An 18,968-nucleotide genomic window follows, 5' to 3' on the forward strand; every position below is an offset into this window, starting at 1 on the left:
GCTGGGTTTATCGTGGAGGTCTTTCACCCGGAGTGGTTGGCTAATCCGGTGCTGGTTCTTAAGAAAAATGACACTTGGCGTATGTGTGTGGACTACATAGATTTGAACAAGGCTTGCCCAACAGATCCCTTTGCCATCCCTCGTATTGATCAGATTATTGATGCTATGACGGGTTGTGACCGTTTGTGTTTTTTTGGATGCTTATTCTGGTTATCATCAGATCAAAATGGCAGTTAAGGACCAGGAGAAGACAGCTTTTATAACTCCCTTTGGAGCCTTCTGCTATGTCTCCATGCCCTTTGGGCTCAAGAGTGCCCAGGCGACTTATCAACGCTGTGTTCACAATTGTCTTCATAAGCAGATTGGGCGCAATGTTCACGCATATGTGGTTGATATTGTGGTAAAGTCCAAGAAGGAGGAAACATTGATAGATGACTAGAGAGAAATCTTTGACAACCTTCGGGTTTATAAGATGATGCTTAATCCGGACAAATGTGTATTTGGTGTTCTGGCAGGCAAGCTCTTGGGTTTTCTGGTGTCTAACAGAGGCATTGAGGCTAATCCGGAGAAGATCACAGCTATCACCTCTCTGGCTAAACCGGCATGTATCAATGACGTTCAGCGTCTGGCGGGCCGGATTATGGCTTTGAGCCGGTTTATCAGTCGCCTAGGGGAGAAGGCTATCCCTTTATATCAAATGCTAAAGAAAATGGATGACTTCGTCTGGAGCGATGTGGCTGATAAAGCGTTTGAAGATCTGAAGAGGCAGTTAGCTGAACGCCTGTGCTTGCGGCTCCGATCGATAAAGAGCCTTTACTGCTATATGTGGCTGCTAATGCCAGGGCTATTAGTGTGGCTATTGTTGTGGAGCGCAAGGAGGCTGGAAAGGAATACCCGGTTCAATGGCCAGTTTATTATATCAGTGAGGTGCTTATCGAATCAAAGCAGCGATATCCGCATTGGCAGAAGCTGATGTATGGGGTGTTTATGGCAAGCCGGAAGCTCAAACATTATTTTCAGGGTCATCCTATCACAATGGTCAGTTCAGCCCCTCTGGGAGATATCATTCAAAACAGAGAAGCAACTTGTCGGATTGCCAAGGTGTGACGTTTGTCAAAAATTTGCATGCCGCGCTCATGTTCCGGCTCAGGAGTTGAGAATGATTCCAATCACTTGGCCATTTGCAACTTGGGGGCTCGATATGGTTGGACCCTTTAAGAGATCCAAGGACAAAAAGATCCAGCTGTTAGTGGTAGTTGACAAGTTTACCAAATGGGTAGAGGCAGAGCCAGTTAGTAAGTGTGATGCAGCCACGTTGGTTCAATTCATCAAAAAGGTGATATTCTGGTTTGGTTTTCCACATAGTATTATAACTAATAATGGTACTAATCTGTCAAAGGGTGAGATGGAGGAATTTTGCCAGCGTGAGCACATCCGGCTTAATGTAGCATTAGTGGATCACCCCCAGTCTAATGGTCAAGCAGAGAGGGCAAATCAAGAAATTTTGAGAGGTATTAAACCCTGGCTTATGGTTCCATTAAAGCGGACACCGGGTTGTTGGGTGGAGGAGTTACCTTCTGTGTTATGGAGTATCAACACCACACCTAACAGATCTACGGGTTACACACCTTTCTTCATGGTCTACGGAGCGGAGGCGGTTCTCCCTAGTGACATCCGTCATGACTCACCCCGTGTGACGGCTTATGTTGAAGCTGAGAATGAGAAAGCACGTCAGGACTCACTGGACCTATTAGATGAGGACAGTGATTTAGTGGCAGCACATTCGGCGATTTATCAACAATATCTCCGATGTTATCACAACCGCCGGATTAAGACCAGAACTTTTCAAGAAGGTGATCTGGTGCTCCGACTCATCCAGGATCAGACTGATATGCACAAGTTATCCCACCTTGGGAAGGACCTTTTGTGGTCAGCAAAAATCTGCACAACGGGTCATACTACCTCATTGATGTTCGAGAGCACAAAGACTCACGTAAATCGGGGGAGGAGACTAAGCGGCTGTGGAATATAGCCCTTCTTCAGCCTTACTATACTTGAGCCACAGGCTCTTCTTATGTACATACTTATGACAATGTATATATTATATAATAAACCGGAGCCTCGGCTAAAGCGGGGTCTCTGTTCCTTTTTTTACATCATGTGTGGTTTCACAAGGGTTTCTACTGACAAAGCGGAGTTTTATTAACCCGGCCTATAAGGCCACACAGATATAAAGAAAGTCACTAGGGGGCTTGGTCGTATCCTAACCATAGCTACACCTCTTGATCGGTTTAAAACCAAAAAGGGATATCACTAGGGGGCTTGGTTGTCTACACACCATAGCTACACCTCTTGATAGGCTTCAAGCCAAAAGGAAATTATGTGGAACCAAAGAGAGTCTGTAGCATCAAGCACGACTCAAACATAGCTAACCACTGAGCACAACTCAAATATTATCTGGGGGCTCCTTGCTTCTGAAAGAACAACAAGCTTGCACCCTTGTAATAGGCTATCAAGCCAGGCTTGGAAGCCAGGTGTATTCACCTAAAACCCTGGGTTATCCCGCCTCTTTAAGTAAGCCACTCCATCCAGGTAAACCTGGTATGACCCATCGAACGTTTGACAAGTCAACCCCATGGACCCTGAACTTGTCAAAGTTAAAACGGCGAATGGTTAAAGATTGAGGTCCATCTTCAAAGGCTTTGCAAAATGGTTTAACTCAGCGACCTGACAGCCCATGAAAAGCCTCGATTTAGGGCCCGGCAGCCCATGAAAAGCCTTGTATATTTCTTTTTGATTTGCTATTTTTTATATCTTTTGATAAGGGATTTATGAATATTTCTGATAAACTGGTGTTTATTACAATCCGGCGTGACTTTCAACGCTTAGTTGTCAGTACATGATCAATTTTAAACCAGTAGTACGTTGCTTCAGTCTGGTTTTGACTAGATGTCACCGGCCTTATACGAAAAAATAAGCGGCTATTATACCGGTATGGTTTTTATATGAACCGGCAAAAGGACAAGGCGTCATCAACACTCCGGATTGGTGTTTTTAACCCTTACTAGCAGTTGGTCAGCCAACAAGGTATGCCACATACATCATCTATTTTATCTGTTTAATACAATCTTGGTTATCAATCCAAGTTATATATATATATATTTGGGCATCATGACCCGTCCAATGGTAAACCACTAGGATACTTTCAAGTTCTTATATGCAGGAACACAACTCATGACGGACTATGCATAAATATATGCCAAAGGCAGAGCAAAATTTTCAGGTATCAAGCAAAACAAACATGATCGATGGTATGACAGATCAAGGTATTCATGCTATCCTATTACAAGGCGCTTTAAATAGCCCAAATTGAATAATTGTTTTCCAGGAGTGGAAGACTGCAAATGGTAAACCGACCACCGGTTTATGATTCTTCATCGGGACGGCTTGACGATTGAGGGTCATCTTGTGTGGTCACATCCTCTTCATCCCTCCCCAGACGCTGGAAATCAAACGTTGACCAATTGATTCCAGTTAAGGCTTGAAAAACGGCCTCTTCATGGATAAGATTGGAGGGGTCAATGTCAGGAGCGTAAGTATGCTTACAGATTGGTGGCACAAGATGTTCAACATCATGGATCAATGCTGGCTGTCTTTTTCCCTCAGCATCATAAACTAGTTGGAAATGAGATAAATATGTGTCCTCCACCAGTTTGCTTGCTATTGGCCGCATCTCTTTGTTAGCCTTCGCAGATCGTCATTATTGAAGTCTGAGCCGCCTTCTTTCATGCCAGGATACCCTTTGATGATATCCGCCAGTTCAAGATCCGGAATCCATGCCTTGGCCCGGATTAGCGCGGTCAGCGCTCCTGATCTTGCGGCTGATCTCTTTAGTTCGTTGATCCGGGCAAGTAGCACGGCCAGCTTTTCAATTGTTTCCTTTATCAATGATGGCGTATGCTTGTTATAGGCTGCAGTGCAAATGGCACGCTGGGATCCAGAGAACAACTGTCCTATCAAGGTGTAGGCCGCTTTAAGTTTCATCTGCATGTTAGAGCCCAGATGAGCAACGCGGGTCCCTGTCATGGTTTAGCATCAGTAAACCGGCCATTGATAAGATCTTATGAATTAGACAAACTGCACGAGAGGGCACTTACCAAACACAGCAAAAGTCATGGCGTTAATCTGCCGCTTTAAGCCGGTCAGTTCTTCCACCACCGGCTTCAGGGCTGCCTCTGCGTCCTCGGCCTTTTTTGTCAAACCGGCCTTTTCTGTTTCCCAGTCAGCATGCTCATTGTTGAAGGTCTCTTTCAGCCTTTCCATGGCTGCTAGGGCATTTGTTAGTTCCTCCTTGGCTTTGGAAGCTTCTTCTTGCTGCGACTTGACATTCTCTTGAAGGTTTGTGGTTTGAGCATCCTTCTTATTCAACTCAGCCTACAAAGGGGAGATATATCATCAAAACAGGTTATGAAGTACCAAGCGCACAACAAGTTATGCACTTTGTACTTGGGGGCTAATGCCTATTTGCCCTATCGTCAATATATTTTTCACAAGTCTCAAGTACAATGCAAGCATTATCCTTAACACTTGGGGGCTAATGTACATCTGTTCAAAGTTGACGCATTGATTCAAGACCCAGTTTACCTCGCAAAGCTAAACTGGCCCTTGGGAGCTACACAGGCAAAAACTACAGGAATAAAATGATCACGTCTGATTTACTTCAAAAGATCAGTTGGTATATGGAGGACAAGTTTGTAGGAGTTACGACATTATGCAGTCCCGGTTTATGATTGTCATCATAAACCGGCCCTTGGGGCTACTTGGGTTGATGTTTGTACTTTGGATTCAAGAAAGCAAAGTGATGAAAATACCTCATAGCGCTCTTTCATCATGTTCACCAAACCGGCTTCATAATCATGGTTTGAGTGCAAACAGTTTAGAAAGCCGGAGTGGAGTTCTTGAGCGGTGAGATGGGCATAGCTTGACAAGTCAGTGCTCCATTCACCTTTTTCCATGGCAGCACGCTTGTCCTTGGCACTATGTTTGGCCAAGATTACAGGATGGCCAGGAGAGGTGTGACCAATACCAGTAATGATAACCTCGCCTTCTTTGTCTCTAGCAGCTTTTTCTGGAATTGATGGAGAGTATCTCTCACCGGACTAGAAGACCTGTCATCAGCCCAGATTGGATCTGCCGGTTCAGCATCAGGCACAGCAATGTCAACTTCTGGTTGTTCATCGATATGGTGATCTTGAGGGGGTGGATCATCAAAAGTAGCTTCGGGATTGGGACCCTCCGGTTCAACAATTTGTTCCAGTTCAATCGTTTGCTCCGGTTCAAGAACCACCTGGTCTTCGGGTGGATTGTTCACCCGAGCCTTTTTGCTGGGTCTGGCTTTGGCTCTAATAACAGAAAAAGATGCGAAAGCATAGTATACAAGGTATGGAAACATTCAAAGAAGGGGTTCAAGTACTTACCCATCTATAGTTTTGAGAGGAGGAAGTTGGGTCGCTGTTGACTCGCCAAAGGATGATGGAGGTGTCACCTGATAATTCGAATCAGACGGATTAAGAAGTTGTCAGAAATAACCTGCCTTGGGATAAGAATTGTCAGAAGAAGGTGAGACCTCAGGTCGGCGCTTTCGAACCGGGGTGTCAGGTAAACCGTCTGAAGTGACCTTTTGGCCGCTGTGCCGGGTTGTGCGGTGAGCCTCGTGCTGCTTCTTCTTTAAAATAATCCAAGTGAGCAAGAGGATGTGAAAAGCTTACTTTTCGGATTGCTTGACGGATTTTTTGTGTTGGCAGAGAGTCTGAACCAGAGGAAAGGATAATTACCTCTACATCGTCAGCCTGGCCGCCCTCCGCGCCCTCCTGATAAATATCATTGTTAATGAGATGCATGAAAAGGGAACCAAGTGAATCAAGTTCTACCTCAACTTCCGGTTCATCTGGGTCGTCATCCAGTTCCATGCTGATACGTTCAGTTGCCTTCCGCTTTGAGGTTTTCTTGACAACTTTTGTTTTGGGACGGGAAGGCTTTGCCGCTTTTTCTTGAGGTTTCTTCTTCCAGAACGGATCATCACCCTGTTTATAAACAAGCAGAAGGGTATTCACAAGTTGAACAGTCTAAAAGATATCAAGTGTAAAGCGGAAGGACAGTACTTACAGCAGGCGGTTTTTTTTTGCATAAAATGGGTTTAAGCCGGTTTGGCGCCAGACAAATTCCGATTCATTCAAAATCTTCTTGACACCCTCAATGACTTCTTCATCGGTTAGCTGAATGTTGATGTGACGCTGGGAGTCTTCTACTTCACCAGTGTACTCACACATTAAGCCGGAGCGGCGACTTAACGGCAAGATACTCCAGGATATCCAGCAACGCACAAAGTCTACACCTGATAAACCGTTGGCCATAAAGGCTCGGAGCTTGGCGAGTTGAGGGGCATATGAGGCCTGTTCCTGGGCACTTAGACGTTGCAGCAGTGGATGAGTGTTGGCGAGCCGGTGAGACCGGTAGCCCGGCAGAGGGTTTTCATCTTCAGGGGAGGTGTCTTTACAATAGAACCAAGTTTGGTTCCATTCTTTGGGGTGACTGTGCAGCTTAGCACGAGGAAATTCAACTTCCTTCCTTTTCTGAATGGAGACGCCACCAAGTTCAGCATTGGGACCGTCTACGAATTCAGTACGCCAGTTCAGATGAAAGAAGTCTCGGAACAACTCAACTGTTGGCTCTTCTTGTAAATACACTTCACAGAAGACCTGGAAATTGCATATATTGGATACCGAGTTGGGTCTAATATCTTGAGGATGGAGCTGGAAACTGGCAAGCACATCCCGGAAAAACTTTGACCTGGGCGGTTTGGAACCACGACCTATGTGATCAACAAAAAACCACTACTTCACCCTGCTTAGGGGTGGGAGGATTTTCCAGCCCAGGAACTCGCCATCGGATCTCATTCTTTTTTGGTAATGTACCAATTCTGACCATTTCGTTAAGTTGCTCCTCGGTAACCCGGGAGGAAGCCCAGTTGCAGGAATAAAATTGTTTGGCCATTGCAAGTGAAGAGCTAAAAATAAATACCGGTTTACAATTCATTCATGGTAGTGCATAAGGTGCAACGGAATACGGAAATCCAAGTATGTACATTTCGTAAACTGGAGGCTGATACAATGATGAATGCCAAAGCGATAAATGGAACAAAAGGTATACGTATACTGCTAAACCGGAGTATGGTAGCGGAGATAACGGAATTGCCGGTTTACAAGGGGACTAATGGTATGTGATAGCTTGCTTTCTACAAAGGTAAACCGACTGTATGATGCAGAAGGTACAAATCTAAGGCAAGTAAGGTAAAACATGTTTCACAAGATTACTTGAAAATTTTAGATCTACCGTAATACAGGAAAAACAAAAAGATTTAGACCTAAAAAGGTTGGTCCCGAAGCGGTTTGCAAAGGACCAGGTCAGTTTTTATGCGCATAAGGGTTTGTGGTGGTAACAGAAGATAAGCTATTACATGGAATACATCAAGTTTGAGGTTTTTATCCATGGGCTAAGGAGAAACAGGGAAGAAAAGTGCCATAGCCTTGATGAACTTCGATGAACAAGGAAACCCTAGGCAGATCTACGAAGGAGAAAGGAAAGGATTTACAGCGGCTGTTGAAGCAGAGGAGGTACACCGCGGTTCTCTGGTGCAATCAGGCTGATGCATCGGCCAACGGGGAGGCGGAGGCGAAGCTCGGCGACGGCGGCGGCGCTCGGATGCAGAGGCGTCGCAAGGAGGAAGAAGAAGTGAAGGAGACGAAGGGGGAAAAGAGAATGGCCCTTGGTCCTATTTATAAGGTGAAGCGATAAGCGACAAGTGCGTGAATCGAGGAGCTTAAAATGGATAGTTAATAAGGAAGTCGCCTCGATGGTTGGATATTCATTAATGAAGGGTATCTTTGGCTTCAACGAATAGATGACGTCATGGCAGTTTACTACGGATCTAAAGGATGACATCACGGCGGTTTACCAGATCCATACAAAGGTGCCAGGGCAAGAATTTTTCTAAGTATTAAAGATTGACATGAACAAGTTAAAATCAATCTAGGGCCTAATGTTGGGGATATGACTACTAGAGGTAAACCGGCTAGGAGTGGCCGGGTTAACTCCATGAATATAGAAGCCCATGAAGACGTGAGGATGGTGGCGCTTTACGAAGGCCCAAGGCCCAAAGGCGAGTTAAGGCCTGTAGATGTAAACCGACTCTTTCATGTAACTTGCATTGTAAGTTAGAAGGAATAGAGACCGAGCCGGACACGTTTATGATCCGGCCTCGGGACTCTGCAAGCCGGCGGGCGTCAACCTATGTATATAAAGGGACGACCCGACAATGGTTTAGGGACAACACACAACAACTCGGGAGCTAGGCAAAGCGGATTTGCTCCTGGTCATCGAAGCCCTAGCAATACCAATCACAACTAGACGTAGGCTCTTACCTTCATCGAAGGGGCCGAACTAGAATAAAATCCCTCGTGTCCCTTGTCTGGTTTAACCCTCTTTAAGCTAACCCATAGCGATGGCTCCACGACTAAGTCCTTTCACAAGGACATCTGCTGTGACAAACCCACGACAAGCATTGTCTAGGGTTTTACTAGCATATTGAATAACATTTAAATTCTTATCAACTCTTTGTCCTAGAACAACACCTACAACATAATCACTAGCATCACACATAATTTCAAAAGGTAAATTCCAATAGGTGGCTGAACAATAGGTGCAGAGATCAATGCTTTCTTAAGTATTTCAAATGCTTCTACACAATCATCATCAAAGACAAATGGTATATCTTTTTGTAATAAATTAGTCAGAGGCCGAGAGATTTTTGAGAAGTCCTTAATGAACCTCCTATAAAATCCGACGTGACCAAGGAAACTTCTTATACCTTTGATATCCTTGGGGCATGGCATCTTTTCAATAGCATCAACCTTGGCTTTATCAACTTCAATACCTCTTTCAGAAACTTTATGCCCCAAGACAATACCTTCATTAACCATAAAGTAGCACTTTTCCCAATTCAAGACAAGATTAGTTTCCTCACATCTCTGCAAAACTCGATCAAGGTTGCTCAAGCAATCATCAAAAGAAGATCCATAGACAGAGAAATCGTCCATGAAAACCTCACAAATCTTTTCACAAAAGTCAGAGAATATAGCCATCATGCATCTTTGAAAGGTAGCAGGTGCATTACATAAACCAAAAGGCATACATCTATAAGCAAAAGTACCAAAAGGGCAAGTAAAAGTAGTCTTTGATTGATCCTTGGCTGACACAAGTATTTGAGAGAAACCAGAATAACCATCTACAAAGCAAAAATGTGTATGTTTGGATAATCTTTCTAGCATTTGATCGATAAAAGGCAAGGGGTAATGATCCTTTTTAGTGGCCTTATTTAATTTGCGGAAATCAATTACCATCCTATAACTTGTAATAATTCTTTGAGGAATCAATTCATCTTTATCATTAGGAACGACAGTAATACCTCCCTTCTTAGGGACACAATGGACAGGACTTACCCACTGACTATCAGCAACGAGATAGATTATACCTGCCTCAAGGAGCTTTAGTATTTCCTTTCTCACCACTTTCATTTTAGGATTTAGCCGTCGTTGATGATCACGAACTAGTTTATCATCTTCTTCCAAATTTATTTTATGTTGACATAGAGTGGGACTAATGCCCTTAAGATCATCAAGAGTATACCCAATAGCAGCTCGGTGCTTCTTCAGAGTTTTCAATAATCTTTCTTCCTCATGCTCTGAAAGGCTAGCACTAATAATAACATGATATATCTTTTTCTCATCAAGATAAGCATATTTAAGAGTATCAGGCAACGGTTTAAGCTCAAACACTGGAACACCCTTGGTTGGAGGAGGATCCCCTAGGATTTCAATAGGCAAATTGTGTTTCAGAATAGGTTCCTATTTAAAGAATACTTCATCTATTTCCCTTCTTTCATTCATAAACATATCATTTTCATGGTCTAGCAAATATTGTTCTAAAGGATCACTAGGAGGTACGGCAACAGAAGCAAGACCAATAATTTCATCCTTACTAGGTAATTCTTCTTCACGGTGTTGTCTACTAAATTTAGAGAAATTAAATTCATGAGACATATCATCTAAACCGATAGTAACAACACCCTTTTTGCAATCTATCTTAGCATTAACAGTGTTTAAGAAGGGTCTACCAAATATAATGGGACAAAAGCTATCTTGTGGGGAACCAAGAACAAGAAAATCAGCAGGATATTTAGTTTTCCCACACAAGACTTCAACATCTCTAACAATTCCAATTGGTGAAATAGTATCTCTATTGGCAAGTTTAATTGTGACATCAATATCTTCTATCTCAGCAGGTGCAATATCATGCATAACTTCTTTGTATAAGTCATGAGGTATTGCACTAGCACTGGCACCCATATCACATAATCCATGATAAGAATGATCTCCTATTTTAACACAAATAATAGGCATGCCTACCACTAGTCTATGTTTATCTTTAGCACAAGGTTTAGCAATTCTAGCAGTTTCATCACAGAAATAAATAACATGCCCATCAATATTATCAGCCAAGAGATCTTTAACAATAGCAATATTAGGTTCAACTTTAATTTGCTCAGGAGGTGTATAGTTCTAATATTGCTTTTATGAACCACAGTTGAAGCTTTAGCATGATCCTTTATCCTAACAGGGAAAGGTGGTTTCTCAACATAAGAAGTAGGAACAATAGGATCATTATAAGTGATAGTCTTTTCTTCAACTTTAATAGGTGCAACTACTTTTACTTCTATGGGAGGATGATATTTAAACCACTTCTCCTTGGGGAGATCAACATAAGTAGCAAAAGATTCACAGAAAGAAGCTACTATCTCAGAGTCAAGTCCATATTTAGTGCTAAATTACGGAAAACATCGGTATCCATAAAAGATTTAACACAATCAAACTTAGGTGTCATACCTGACTCCTTACCTTCGTCGAGGTCCCAATCTTCAGAGTTGCGTTTAATTCTTTCCAATAAATCCCATTTGAATTCAATAGTCTTCATCATAAAAGAGCCAGCACAAGAAGTATCGAGCATGGTGCGATTGTTATCAGAAAGCCGAGCATATAAATTTTGAATAATCATCTCTCTTGAGAGCTCATGATTGGGGCATGAATATAACATTGATTTAAGCCTCCCCAAGCTTGAGCGATGCTTTCTCCTTCGTGAGGCCAAAAATTATATATATAATTGCGATCACGATGAACAAGATGCATAGGATAAAACTTCTGATGAAATTCCAATTTCAATCGTCTGTAGTTCCATGACCCCGTATCATCACATAGCCTATACCATGTCAATGCATCTTCCTTCAAAGATAAAGGGAAGACCTTCTTCTTAACAACATCTCCGGGTACACCTGCAAGCTTAAATAATACACAAACTTCATCCACATGTATTAGGTGCTCATCAGGACGAGTTGTTCCGTCTCCTGCAAAAGGATTAGCTAGCAGTTTTTCTATCATACCCGAAGGAATTTCAAAGGAGACATTTTCATTTTCAGTAGGTTCAGTAGGTTGAGGAGCAACTCTTTGCTCTACTGGTTGGGGTGAACATACCCCAAACAAGCCCCTCAGAGGATTACTTTCCATAGTATCAAGTGACTATAAATTTCAGCACACTATATAAATTTTTCCTTACCAAATTCCACCTACCAAAGGCGCTTCACTCCCCGGCAACGGTGCCAGAAAAGAGTCTTGATGACCCACAAGTATAGGGGATCTATCATAGTCCTTTTGATGAGTAAGAGTGTCAAACCCAACAAGGAGCAGAAGGAAATGATAAGCGGTTTGCAGCAAGGTATTTTCTGCAAGTACTGAAATAAGTGGTAACAGATAGTTTTGTGATAGGATAATTTGTAATGAGCAACAAGTAACAAAAGAAAATAAAGTGCAGCAAGGTGGCCCAATCCTTTTTGTAGCAAAGGACAAGCCTGGACAAACTCTTATATAGAGAAAAGCGCTCCCGAGGACACATGGGAATATCGTCAAGCTAGTTTTCATCACGTTCATATGATTCACGTTCGGTACTTTGATAATTTGGTATGTGGCTGGACCAGTGCTTGGGTACTGTCCTTACTTGGATAAACATCCCACTTATGATTAACCTCTATTGCAAGCATCCACAACTACAACAAAAGTATTAAGGTAAACCTAACCATAGCATGAAACATATGGATCCAAATCAGCCCCTTACGAAGCAACACATAAACTAGGGTTTAAGCTTCTGTCACTCTAGCAACCCATCATCTACTTATTACTTCTCAATGCCTTCCTCTAGGCCCAAATAATGGTGAAGTGTCATGTAGTCGACGTTGATGACCCACAAGTATAGGGGATCTATCGTAGTCCTTTCGATAAGTAAGAGTGTCAAACCCAATGAGGAGCAGAAGGAAATGATAAGCGGTTTTCAGCAAGGTATTCTCTGCAAGTACTGAAATAAGTGGTAACAGATAGTTTTGTGATAGGATAAATTGTAACGAGCAACAAGTAACAAAAGTAAATAAAGTGCAGCAAGATGGCCCAATCCTTTTGTAGCAAAGGACAAGCCGGAACAAACTCTTATAATAGGAAAAGCGCTCCCGAGGACACATGGGAATATCGTCAATCTAGTTTTCATCACGTTCATATGATTCACGTTCGATACTTTGATAATTTGATATGTGGGTGGACCGGTGCTTGGGTGTTGTTCTTTCTTGAACAAGCATCCCACTTATGATTAACCTCTATTGCAAGCATCCGCAACTACAACAAAAGTATTAAGGTAAACCTAACCATAGCATGAAACATGTGGATCCAAATCAGCCCGTTACGAAGCAACGCATAAACTAGGGTTTAAGCTTCTGTCACTCAAGCAACCCATCATCTACTTATTACTTCCCAATGCCTTCCTATAGGCCCAAATAATGGTGAAGTGTTATGTAGTCGACATTCACATAACACCACTAGAGGCTAGACAACATACATCTTATCAAACGAATACCAAATTCACATGACTACTAATAGCAAGACTTCTCCCTTGTCCTCAGGAACAAACGTAATTACTCACAAAGCATATTAATGTTCATAATCGGAGGGGTGATAATATGCATATAGGATCTGAACATATGATCTTCCACCAAATAAACCAACTAGCACCAACTACAAGGAGTAATCAACGCTACTAGCAACCTACTAGCACCAATCCTGGACTTTGAGACAAGAATTGGATACAAGAGATGAACTAGGGTTTGGAGATGAGATGGTGCTGGTGAAGATGTTGATGGAGATTTCCCTCTCCCGATGAGAGGAGCGTTGGTGATGATTTCCCCCTCCCGGAGGGAAGTATCCCCGGCAGAACAGCTCTGCCCGAGCTCTAGATTGGTTCCGCCAAGGTTCCGCCTCGTGGCGGCGGAGTCTCGTCCCGAGAAGTTCCTTTTTATTTTTTTCTCATCGAAAGACTTCATATAGGAGAAGATGGGCGTCAGAGAGCCACCAGGGGGCCCATGAGGTAGGGGGCGCGCCATAGGGGGGGCCCACCCTCGTGAGCAGGGTGTGGGCCCCCTGGCCTTCATCTTTGGCGAGGATTTTTCTTTATTTGTTTTAAGATGTTCCGTGGAGTTTCAGGACTTTTGGAGTTGCGCAGAATAGGTCTCTAATATTTGCTCCTTTTCCAGCCCAGAATTCTCCCTCCTTATGTAAATCTTGTAAAATAAGAGAGAATAGCCATAAGTATTGTGACATAAAGTGAAATAACAGTCCATAATGAGATAAATATCGATATAAAAGCATGATGCAAAATGGACGTATCAACTCCCGCAAGCTTAGACCTCGCTTGTCCTCAAGCGAAAAGCCGATAACAATAAATATGTCCTCATGTTTAGAGGTGGAGGCGTCGATAAAAATAAAATACGGACATGAAGGCATCATGGTTATTCTCATAACAACAACATATATAGATTTTGTCATATGATTACTTATGTTCAAGTGATGATCTATTCACAATGCAAAAGTATAAATCATAAACCTTATTGGGCTCCGACAAACTATAATCTCAGTCATTGAAGCAATTGCAATTTATCATAACATTGGAAAGATTCTATGTCAGAGCTAAAAAGCAAGTCCACATACTCAACTATCATTTAGTCCTCCATAATTGCTAACACTCACGCGATACTTGTGGTTACGGAGTTTTAATCGGACATAGAGAAAGATATGGGCTTATAGTTTTGCCCCACAACCTTTTAACTCAAGGGTAATGTCAACAATAATGGTTCATGCTCCCCTACATCCAATTAGATATATATATATATATATATATATATATATATATATATATATATCATGTTCTTTCCAACATGCTGAGCTTGCCAAAGGATAAAATGAAAAAGAAAAGGTGAAGATCACCTTGCATAAGGTAGAAGATAATAATAAAGGATAGGCCCTTCGCAGAGGGAAGCAGAGGTTGCCATGCGCTTTTATGGTTGGATATATAAAATATCAATGCGAAAGAACGTCACTTTATATTGCCCCTTGTGATATGAACCTTTATTATGCAGTCCGTCGCTTTTATTACTTCCACATCACAAGATCGTATAAAGCTTATTTCTCCCACACCAATCAATCATACATATTTAGAGCAATTGTTATTGCTTCGCACCGATGACAACTTACTTGAAGGATCTTACTCAATCCATAGATAGATATGGTGGACTCTCATGGCAAAACTGGTTTAAGGGTATTTGGAAGCACAAGTAGTATTTCTACTTGGTGCTAAGAATTTGGCTAACATGAGGGGGAAAGGCAAGCTCAACAAGTTAGAGGATCCATGACAACATACTTTATCTCAGATATAAGAAAGACATAACTCATTACGTTGTCTTCCTTGTCCAACATCGACTCTTTAGCATGTCATATTTTAATGAGTGCTCCCAATCATAAAATATGTCAATGATAATATATCTATATGTGAAAACCTCTCTTTCCTTATTACTTCCTATTAATTGCAACAATGACCAAAGCTATGCTTGCCAACTCCCAACAACTTTTAATCATCATACTCTTTCTATGTGAAGTCATTACTCTCAATAAGATCAATATGAACTTTTTGTTTCTTTTTATTCTTTTTCTCTTTTCTTTTATTCACCCAAGATTATGGCAAAATAATCAAGCCCTTGACTCAACACTAATCTTTATTATATATAGCTCACGGACTCGATTACATAGAGAGATCGTAAAGCAAACTCAAAACTAGATCATGCCATAAACTTTATTCTACTAGATCAAGATACTACTAATAGGATCGAACTAAGAAAAACGGTAAAGGTAGGAGTTGTGATTGTGATACGATACCGGGGCACATCCCCCAAGCTTGGTAGTTGCCAAGGGGAGTGCCCATACCCATGTGATTATATCTCCTTTGTCGGTGAAGAAGGTGGAGGCGACGGATAATCGCACATCGAGCGTAAGAGGTCCTCCAGCTTGCGAATAATGCCCTTAAGTGCAACAATATGCTCCTTCAACAAAATATTTTCTTGTGTGAGATACTTGTTTTGTATACGAGCTAACTCAATCATCTTGAAAGCTTCGATCTCAGTTGGGGTAAGAAGGTTATGATCAAGTTGAAGGGTGTCTTTTGCTGCTGGAGCTTGATCCTTCGTGGCCTTCTTGATCCTTTCATCCTTGTAGACCCTCGTGGGTTCTTCCCTCTTCAGATCTATCTTCATTAGCCAAGCATCGTTGTCACCATTGTTACAGGAGGAAGACGACATGATGCCTAGCCTGGAAAACCCTGACAGAAAAGGCTCGAAACAAGAACAGAGGAGGTTTGCATGATACGGGAGTCAAAACCTACGGGAGGTTATATAATGAATTTTTACCGACCAAAATACGCATCGTGCAAGAAAACGGAGTCCGGAAGGCACACGAGGTGCTCACGAGGTAGGGGGGCGCGCCCAGGGGGGTAGGGCACGCCCACCACCCTCGTGGGGCCGTCGTGTCCTTCCCGGACTGCTACTTATTTTTCTATTTTTCTAAATATTCCAAAACGGAGAAATATTGCCTTAAAAATTGTTTTGGAGTCGGTTTACTTTCCGTACCACATACCTATTCCTTTTTGGAGTCTGAAACGTTCCGGAAAGTGTCTCTTATGTATTCCTCTGGGGTTATGGTTTCAATAATATTGGTTTCAACATTTATGGGATTACCTGAGATATAATGTTTGATTCTTTGACCGTTTACCACTTCCGGATTTGTGCCCTCGAAGTTGTTGATCTTTATGGCACCGGAACGATAGACCTCTTCGATAACATAGGGGCCTTCCCATTTAGAGAGAAGTTTTCCTGCAAAAAATCTTAAACAAGAGTTGTATAGCAATACATAATCACCTACATTAAACTCATGCTTTTGTATCCTTTTGTCATGCCATCTTTTAACATTTTCTTTAAACAACTTGGCATTTTCATAACCTTGGGTTCTCCATTCATCAAGTGAACTAATATCAAATAACCTCTTTTCACCGGCAAGTTTAAAATCATAGTTGAGCTCTTTAATAGCCCAATATGCCTTATGTTCTAGTTCGAGAGGTAAGTGACAGGCTTTTCCATAGACCATTTTATACGGAGACATACCCATAGGATTTTTGTATGCAGTTCTATAAGCCCATAATGCATCATCAAGTTTCTTGGACCAATTCTTTCTAGACCTATTAACAATCTTTTGCAAAATTAATTTGAGCTCTCTATTGCTCAACTCTACTTGACCACTAGACTGTGGGTGATAAGGAGATGCAATTCTATGATTAACATCATATTTAGCAAGCATTTTACGAAAAGCACCATGAATAAAGTGTGAACCACCATCAGTCATTAAATATCTAGGGACTCGAAACCTTGGAAAAATAACTTCCTTAAGCATTTTAATAGAAGTGTTATGATCAGCACTACTAGTTGGAATAGCTTCTACCCACTTAGTAACGTAATCAAGAACAACTAAAATATGTGCGTATCCATTAGAGGCAGGAAAAGGTCCCATATAATCAAAGCCCCAAACATCAAACGGTTCAATAACAAGTGAATAATTCATAGGCATTTCTTGACCTCTACTAATATTACCAATTCTTTGACATTCATCACAAGACAAGACAAACTTACGGGCATCCTTGAGGAGAGTAGGCCAATAAAAACCAGATTGCAATACCTTATGTGCAGTTCTATCTCCAGCGTGGTGTCCTCCATAAGCCACGGAATGACACTTGCGTAGGATCTATTCCTGTTCATGCTCAGGTACGCAACGTCTAATAACACCATCTACTCCTTTATAAAGATGTGGGTCATCCCAAAAGTAATGTCTCAAGTCATAGAAAAACTTTTTCTTTTGCTGGTATGTGAAGCTAGGTGGTACAAACTTAGCAACAATATAATTAGCATAATCAGCATACCATGGAGTACTACGAGAAGTACTTGTAACATTTAATTGTTCATGAGGAAAGCTATCATTAATAGGTAGTGGGTCATCAAGAATACTCTCTAACCTAGACGTGTTGTCTGCAACAGGGTTCTCAGCTCCCTTTCTATCAACAATATGCAAATCAAATTCTTGTAGCAAGAGAACCCATCTAATAAGTCTAGGTTTAGCAACTTTCTTTTCCATAAGATATTTAATAGCAGCATGATCAGTTTGAATAGTTACTTTAGAATCAACAATATAAGATCTGAACTTATCACAAGCAAATACAACTGCTAAAAGCTCTTTTTCAGTAGTAGCATAATTTCTTTGAGCATTGTCTAGAGTCTTACTGGCATAATGAATAACATTTAATTTCTTATCAACTCTTTGCCCTAGAACAACACCTACAACATAATGTTGGGGAACGTAGCAGAATTTTAAAATTTTCTACACATCACCAAGATCATTCTATGGAGTCATATAGCAACGAGGGAGAGGGGAGTACATCTACATACCCTTGTAGATCGCGAGCGGAAGCGTTCAAGAGAACGGGGTTGATGGAGTCGTACTCGTCGTGATCCAAATCACCGATGACCAAGTGCCGAACGGACGGCACCTCCGCGTTCAACACATGTATGGTTGGGGAAGACGTCTCCTCCTTCTTGATCTAGCAAGGGAAGGAGAGGTTGATGGAGATCCAGCAGCACGACGACGTGGTGGTGGAAGTAGCGGTGATCTCGGCAAGGCTTCACCAAGCTCCAACGAGAGAGAGCTGTTACGAGGGGAGAGGGAGGCACCAGGGACTTTGGTTGCGGCTGCCCTCCCTCCCCCCACTACATATAGGACCCCTAGGGGGGCGCCAGCCCTAGGAGATCCAATCTCCAAGGGGGCGGCGGCCAAGGGGGGGGGGACTTGCCCCCCAAGTGGAGGGGGAGGCCCATGGGGGGAGCACTAGCTCACCAGGGGCTGGTTTCCCTCCCACATCAGCCCATGGGGCCCTCCGGGATAGGCGGCCCCACCCGGTGGACCCCCGGGACCCTTCCGGTGGTCCCGGTACAATACCGATTACCCCCGAAACTTTCCCGATGGCCGAAACAGGACTTCCTATATATAAGTCTTCACCTCCGAACCATTCCAGAACTCCTCGTGACATGCGTGATCTCATCCGGGATTCCGAACAACTTTCGGGTTACCGCATACTAATATCTCTACAACCCTAGCGTCACCGAACCTTAAGTGTGTAGACCCTACGGGTTCGGGAGACATGCAGACATGACCGGGACGACTCTCTGGTCAATAACCAACAGCGGGATCTGGATACCCATGTTGGCTCCCACATGTTCCACGATGATCTCATCGGATGAACCATGATGTCGAGGATTCAATCAATCCCATATTCAATTCCCTTTGTCAATCGGTACGTTACTTGCCCGAGATTCGATCATCGGTATCCCAATACCT

Source organism: Triticum aestivum, chromosome 1A (genome assembly GCF_018294505.1).
Source record: "Triticum aestivum cultivar Chinese Spring chromosome 1A, IWGSC CS RefSeq v2.1, whole genome shotgun sequence".
In the NCBI taxonomy this organism is placed as follows: Eukaryota; Viridiplantae; Streptophyta; class Magnoliopsida; order Poales; family Poaceae; genus Triticum; species Triticum aestivum.